Here is an 8,835-nt window from a genome sequence, read left to right as displayed (position 1 = left end):
TACCAAAACCGCTCCGGTGGTGCGCACAGTCCATCACGAGCAAAAAAATGAGCACCACCATTGCCACGAAGCAGCTTCCATCTTGCAGACCAGATCAATCGAGACTGTACCAAATAGGCTTGCTTGTGCGAGACCACACGACAGCAACATTGGTAGCGTAGACAGTACCAAGATTAGCACCGACAGCAGCAGCATCATAAGCGCCAATAATCCTTTCACTGCCGATACACATATTATAAACATAAATAATCGTACTGCTAATAATAACTACATTGTACATAACGATACTACTGACTACACCAATAGCACCAATGCCGTAACAATATTTGTTATTAAAACAGTGTTACCTGATGATTAGTAACTTCGATACATTCGAGGCCATAATAAAGCGCAGTCTATATGTGCGAGACCACATATATATATATATATATATATATATATATATATATATATATATATATATATATATATATATATATATATATATATATATATATATATATATATATATATATATATATATATATATATATATATATATATATATATATATATATATATATATATATATATATATATATATATATATATATATATATATATATATATGGAGACCATATATATCCATATGTGCGAGACCATATATATATAATATATCTGGTATAGAGGATACTAGATACGTAATCATTTATACATTTTGACTATGACCACAACCTTAAAACACTTTAGATAGGTAATAATACGCATCCGTGCAGTGCATGAAAATAGGTGTGTGGCCCCATCTCTTTGCCACATTTGTCACTGCTTCTGAACGTGGAGTTCCGTCCTTGGAGGAGACGCTTAATGGCTTGGATTAAACACATACTCACACACACACACACACACATTCAGAGACACAGTGAACAGTTCGTTGCTGTATCAGGTCAGTAAAGTTTGTTTTGACTATAGTGGCTAGTGTTCTCCCGCCGAAGGTGTGATAAGACAACTGATCGCCCAATTTTTCAGCAGGATATCTTCATATCGGTGGTGCTTTTCCAAAAGTTGCAATGTACTTGTATGTAACGCATTTATTCGAATCGATATTGAATTATTGAGAAGGAACAGATTAGGTAAGTTTTTTAAAGTTTTGAATGATTGCGCGCACATCTCTTTCGTCGGTCTAATGTTTTTATTGATACTCGAGAAAATGCGGTGATATCATAAGCTCATTTTGAGGATCTATTACAAAATATCAAATCCTTGCCGCCTTGTTAACTACATACATCTCCATAGCAAGCAGATGGGGGCACATGCCATGCCTGAACGAATTGTCACGCAAGCAAGATCACGGAGTAGGAGTTTGAGTAGAATGATTGCAAAGAAGGCAAAAATAGTTGTGTTGTTTGCTTGATAATATGATATCGTTTGTACTCCTGTAAAGGGTATATATAGGGGATGTAGAAAAGGCGTGAACACGGGAAACGAGATCGGGCAAAATGGCCACACTGGCCTATTGTTGTGCTTCTTTTGTTTGTTTGTTTGTTTGTTTGTTTAGGGTGAACTACTTGCCGATCGGCGCGATCAGATCATACGATCAGTTTTTTTGGTTTGCATACATTTGCATGTGAAACAAGCATAAATGTCGTATTCAATCACTCATTCATAATCGTAACACTCATATATTCACACGATTTCAGATATGCATGCGATCAAATTAGTGGCGTTTAACAAATAGGCATCATAATACTTGCGCACACACATTAACGCAAAGAAGTAATGCGAGAACCGCATAAGAAGCTCTTGGAAGCTCACGAAAAAACATTCGAGGAAATTAATTTCCAACACTCTAGGAAGTCTGAAACGAATGCCTTCTAATATTGATATAGTAAATTAATGCGCATAAAAGAGGATATCCGAGAGAGAGAGAAAGAGAGAGAGAGGAAGAGAGAGAGGGAGAGAGAGAGAGAGACAGAGACAGAGAGCAAATACGCCATAGATTTACAAATAAATAATAAATGATTCATACGAATGAATCGTAATAGAAAAATAGCATAAACTAAACATGCAAACACAAGCAAGAGATCAACGGAATGGCCAATGATGAAACCGTCAGTAAGACATAAGAGCAAATGGTGGTATTATAGGCAAAATCTCTTAAAAGGCTAAAATAATAGAACTAGGTAGGCAGATAATAATTTATCGAAAGGACATTTTTATTCGGAAAATTACACACGTGTGCGTACTGTTTACGTTGAACTTTGGGCGATACACTACACAGCCACCGTTATTTTTTCTTTAGTTTTGTACATGAAACAAACCCAACAACCATGGAGTTTCTTTTCCGGGCCTATATCTAGATCTAGTACAAGTGGAAGCGAGATAGGCTGCCGGGAGGACTAATTATTGTAATACGTAACCTCTTTTCTTATCACTAAATCGATTTGCAAACTCTTAACCAACTACTACTACTACTACTACTGCCGATGTTAAAAATAGTACCAGTTTCGTACTATTTGCCAATCCAAAAGCTTGAAGAGACTAAAACACACGGTTCGCAATTTTCTCATGAAACAAAACACATTTTGGGGGATTAGCGTGCTTTTGATTATGAAATCCAGCTAATTCTACCTACGTAAAACAAAAAGAAATTGACCAAAGTGTGTGTGTGTGTGTGCATTGTTCTTAATTGTATCAGAGCTGTTTTATACCTTTATGTTTTTATGTCTTACTTTTGCTTTTAGTAACACACACCTCCTACACACCAAACAAAATTTGCTTGTTTGTTGTTACTTACACACTTTGTAAGTTGCAAGTTGCACATGCAACATCTGTTTCGTCCTATTTGTTATAAAAAACGTCATGTTACTTTTTTGTAGCACTGATAGCTTATGTAACACAGTTGTTAAATGATCCCTGATCCAGTTTGAACAGAATGGCGCAGTAATTGAATAGACCACTATTGGTACGAAAAAGGAAGACAGACAAAACAAAACACATATGTTTGTTCAGAAAACACAGATAACCATCGTACACCGCGACGACAGCAAACGCGTGTAACATGTATAAAATGCGAATACACACTCTAATTCAAATGATAAGTATATGAACACGTATCGCCCTCGATCGCGCTCGATCAATGGAGGCTTTCAATGCAAGAATGAAGTTTCCATCGTTTAGATACATTTGATTTCCGTTTTCGGTGTTCTATTTCTTTCCTGTTTTTGTTTGTTTAATACGATAAGACTGCAGCTTGCTAGGAAGTAAGCTTTGTTTATTTTTTTTTATCGATGAATGTAAGGAAAGGATCCGCGTAGATATATAGAAGGAAACGGTGGTCGTTTCTTTTAAGTGTTATTTAGTTAGAAAAGACTATAACGTTACTCTGTGCATCTGTTTTTTTTTATAAATAAACCCGGTTTTTCGTACCCCGTCAATTTCATATTGCTTCGCGCACGTTCCTCGACTGTTTGTCTGTAATAATATACTTTATATCTTATCCGCATTGATATCGCAACATCCAATCGAATGTTGTGTTTCGACGGCTCGGTATACAACTATAGTCTCATGAGGAAAACCCGGTTTGTTATGGTGTATCTCGCATTGACAGTTTAAACATTATTAGAAATCATCTCTGAAATGTTTTGTTTGATACTTTCACCTTCACCTGATACATTTATGATGTTTGTAGATTTTTTTTTATTGAGCTAGTTTATCAACTCTGCCTGTCTCTGTGGCTGCATTGCGGGGAAACGACCAGGAATATCCGTTTCCTGAAGTGGAGATATTTGGGAAATGGAGTGAACGCGCTCTTTCGTTCCTCAAATAATGTATAAGGCTGGCCGGGAAGCATGTATGTATGTATATGCTTGTTTTATTTGTTAGTACAATGTGAACAATTATAAGGCTATACACTTACATGATTAAGCGTAAAGCGTACCATTATTATCGAGGCGTACGATGTGGCTAACATAATAGAAACTCGTACACGAATGTGTCTGTAAAGTGTATCGCATGAAAAAAGAAACAAATCACAACCATCCTAAAACACAAAACACAACTGAAACATTTAATGCCCGCTCCCCATCCTCTAGTAGCAGTCAAACGTAGAAGCACATAAGAGCAAACACAAAAAAGCAAAAAACCAAATAATTAGATGATAAAATAACAGAGCAGTTGTTTGTGTCGGGTGTTTACGTTTTGTTACTCTTTCTACATTGCACAACAATGTGTGTGTGGATGTATGTGTGTTTGTTGTGCTTTGTGTGTGTGTGTGTGTGTGTAAATGGGAGCGAATTAACGGATATGGACAGGATAAAAAAAACAATAGTCAAAATTGTGAGCATTTACCAATTTCGTCTGTGCGATTTTTGCGAAAGATCAGGCAAAATGGTTATAACCCACAAAGAACGATCGGTGTAGTTCGCGTATGATGGTGCCTGTTTGTAAGGACAGCAGAGACAAATGTGTGATAAAAGTTTGGATTATTTAATTAATTGCAGCGTAAAATTAAGAAGGTTTTGCCTGAAAAATAGTTTAATTTGATCATAGTTTTTTTTAATCTCTCACTCTTTTTGGTAACGATCGTGATCATTCAAAATCACGAATACATTACAAACAAAAACGCATAAAAAAATAGTACCCATTGTTACCAGTGAAACCATTACGCGATACATATTGTTAACACGTGTTGTTGTTAACATTGCACAGTCTGCACCAGTCAACACCCCATGTTGCACCATATTTCTATACACAGAAGCACGAATGATACTGCAAAAGACTGCTCTTCAAACGGACGTGTTGAAACTTGTGTGTTTTTTAATCGTGGCTGCACAACAAGAAGGGATGACGCTTCGTACGGTATTACACATGATTAGTTAGAAATTATATATTATGTATAGCTTATGGTTGAAAAAACTTCAAAAGGTGCAGCGGAGTGCACGGACTTAGTATTCCATTCCGAACATAACACACGCACAGAAGATCGCGTACTCAAGCGATCGTATGTTACTGGATTACGTTTAGAATCGAACTTTCTGCGGGAAGTGGCATTTTACGCATTAACCCGATGGCATACGAGATGGAATTGTACTTTTTTTTCTTTATCCCTGTTAAGTGTAAATGAAAAAAATAACACATTAAACAGTCCTTAAACGTACTAACACAGGTGGTGCAGATTTTGGATGGAAACAAAACAACAAACAAAATTGTTTACCTGATGCGAACGCATTTTCGATTTTTTTACAAGTGAGCTTCATTCCTTTCTCGTGTTTTGAGTATTTTTTTTAAATTAATAGTTGATCTTAGTTTTGAAACACCTTTCACATTTTCTCACCCGGAAACCCTTGGTCCGTTCCAACTCCGGCAAATTGTATTTATATGTATGTAGCTAGTAAGCAGAAACCCGCTGGAAAATCGTGACTCGTGACTGCATCGTGACTGCACTGTGGTGTGTACTGTCTTGTTGTAGGAGACCGTCACAAATTACGCCTCCTCACAGAAAGACGTTTGTTGCGCACGTTCTCACGCAGCTTACCTTAAGAGGAGAGCCATGCCTGCGTTGTATATTGTTAAACCACTTAAGAATAAACACATATAGGTATAACTCGTTAAGCAAAAGCAGACAAAGGTGGTTCAAAGTTACCAAAAGATGTAGATGAACAGGGGCACACGTGCGCAACAAACCGCAAAACAAGAAGAAAACAAAAAAAGCCTTTATAAGTGATTTTATTAGACTTAGATCATTGTGCGAACGTATCATTTATGTTTTCTAAAGTGATTATTCTTTCGTTTGATTAATTCGCTAGATTCATTCTTTTAAGTAATCGTTTTTTTTTAATAAAACAATTCATGTAACGCAAGTACATTTCACAATGGAAAAACAAAACGAATGATGACTAATTTGGTGTAAGTTTTTTTTTTACACTCATGAGTACGCTGGCTATGTTTACGAACTTTTACACTTTTTTTGTTTTTGTTTGTTTGCGGACAGTCTATGGTACAGGGTTGGATCAATCTTTGTTTGGTAGCATCCAACAAACTATGGACTATGGAGTGATATGCATGTTGCACTATTTGGGTGCTAAAGTTAGGATCCTCTCGTTGTTTGCTTGATCCTCTTTAAGGTACATGCATATGTCCTTTGCAACCCATACACACATTCACACACACACACACACACTCACACACATACATATATAGCCGTTGGCAAGGAGCGATTGAAGCGCGGAACCACTATTTTGGAGCCACTGCAGCCACTTTGGAACTGCCATTTATTACTATAACCGTATTTAGAGTGCACCACCAACCGACATGCCAGTGTAATTATCAGGTAATCATACATCATTGAAATTTAGCCAATAGCAAAACAACTGCAGCGAACGGTAAATAATAGGGTATGTTCTGATCCTACTTCTACGCATTCGTTGAGCCAACTGTTTTCTCTCGTTAGATAGACAGATTTGCGTTGGTTTAAACATATTGAGAGGGTTCGTGGTTTTGCTTTCTTTAGTACAAGTGACATTTTTTTGTACTTGTGAGTACGGTTTTCAATGTTCGGAAATTATCTTCATTGTATTACACTGCTTATGTGACACAGTAGCTACTAATGATGAGTAATTTAACGAATCCACCATACAATATATAACTACCACCAGTAAAATGTCGTTCGTTTCTGTGTTTTTGTTTGTTTGTTGATAACTTATCTAACATATACGCCGCATAGAACCACAATACCAAGCTCTAACTATACGGTACCATCTCTCTCACTTCAAGCATGCTGGAGGACACTGCCACTTGACGGGGTTAAATTTTACGGAGAACAAAACAGTTAATTAATGCCATAAACGGATAAAAAGGCACGCAAGCTAAGACGCAAGCAAGACGAAACCATAAGTAGTAGGTGATATAGTAACTGTTATATATATATATATACATATGGCGGTATCGTAGTATAAGTAAACTTAATCCAAAAGAAACACACATGTGAACATTATTCGGTGATGCAAGTGTGTGTGTTTTCTACTGTTAAGTATGGCATGCTAATCGGAAACTAAACGCGCCAGACCTGCCAGTCCATTCTAAAATGAAAAAAAAATAGGAAAAAGAAAAAGAAACACACACACACTCACATATATATACAAGAACACACATTCATAGCAAAAATTGAGTTTACGAATAATACAAGCGTTATCATTTGAAACATTATGTAGGCGTCATTAAACAACATTAGAATAAACAACATTTGAATATGAAAAACAACAAACAAGAAAACAAAAAGATGAAGAAGAAACGCGACTGATACAAAAGGAGAAAACAGCAAGGAAACGTTTAGTGGGGGATAATACCAATACCTGACACTAATTTTGTGTAAAGAAGAAGAAAACGAGTAATAAAATAAGAACAATATCATTTGCACATTCTTCGGTGCTGTTTGCATGAAAGAAAGTTGGAAAACAGAAGAAAACCGATTGTGGACTGTAAACGAAGTAGACGATGATTTTTCAAAGGTGCCTTGAGTTGGATTATTTGACGGAAGCATGGAAGTAGTATACTCGACGCTCCGCCATTCACCATTCACCAGTGACTTTCGCTGAACTAGCTCATTACGCAAAATAAGGACATGCAAGTTGAATAACATTATGTATGATTTTGTAAGGTAAGGCATTCCATATTATCTGATAAAAGTGATATAAAACTTGTTCCAATGAAGGACGATTAAAGGTAGCGTTGTGTGGGGGATGCAGTCGGGCTATTTCCCAACTCTACCGGCGAAAATTGTATGATACGCTACTGTACATTTCGTTTGGATCGAAAAACTGTTCAATTAGATTAGATTTAAAGGGGCTCAGTGAAACATTTTTGCATTGAATCTGACTAGAAGGGTTGATCTATTGAACGTTCAAATTTTTTAGTTTTCGTTTCTAGTTAACGCTATTAGTTTAGTAGTAGCAGTACATTTCTTGTAGTTCAGTTCGTTTTGACTACAATCTATTTTTTCGACAATTGACTAACATAATTGGCAGACTAACATAATTGGTTTAAGTTTAATTGATTGTACACAGTAAATAAGCAAAACTATTGAATCGTTTTTATTTATAAATTTATAAACTTTTTTCTATCAATTGTCCTTAATCGACTTCATATACGAATAAACTCGCCATGTTTTTAAGTAGAAGTAAAATTTTTTGAATAAGTGACAAAAATGTGTGACTTAGATTAGATGCTTAATGGTACATTGTGATTTGGAGATAACAATTGATGAGCGCTGTCAAAATCGGCAACTTCGAGAAAAAAAATAGCAGCAACCAACTGTTAATGAACATTCAGGAAAAAAACTTCAAAGTCCTGTCGGATGGCCAGCCTTACCTATCGCTACGCAAAACTTTTGTTTTGTTAGCATTTGGTTTATTTATGGTAATTTATGGCGATTTATGGTAATACCTTACCCGTAACCATTTGCAAAGAAATGTTTGATCGGAACCTTCTTGAAAACTAAGTGCTGGAGGATTCAAAGGATTTCAGCTGACACTTTCAAATAACAAAGTCCGTCATGTTAAGTTGCTTGTTCACTGGCCGAAAGCTTGAACCTCCAGGATAACCGAAGAGATCGTGTTAGTTTCAATCTTCATCGTTAGACTTTCATTTCATTTTACGGTGACTTCTGATATAGGATGGCTAACATAAAACTTCTGTTCGCTACCTGATACATTTGGATTTTTTTTTCAAATATTAATGATATTATTCAAACAACAATTAAACAACACAATATTTTTAGGTAATTTAGAGAGCATCTCATTTATAAAACTGTTGATAATACAAAACATCAAAACTACAACCCATACATGCTTCTGTAAACTT

This window comes from Anopheles marshallii, chromosome 3 (assembly GCF_943734725.1).
Source record: "Anopheles marshallii chromosome 3, idAnoMarsDA_429_01, whole genome shotgun sequence".
NCBI classification, from domain to species: domain Eukaryota; kingdom Metazoa; phylum Arthropoda; class Insecta; order Diptera; family Culicidae; genus Anopheles; species Anopheles marshallii.
Note: the sequence above shows the minus strand (reverse complement) of the source record.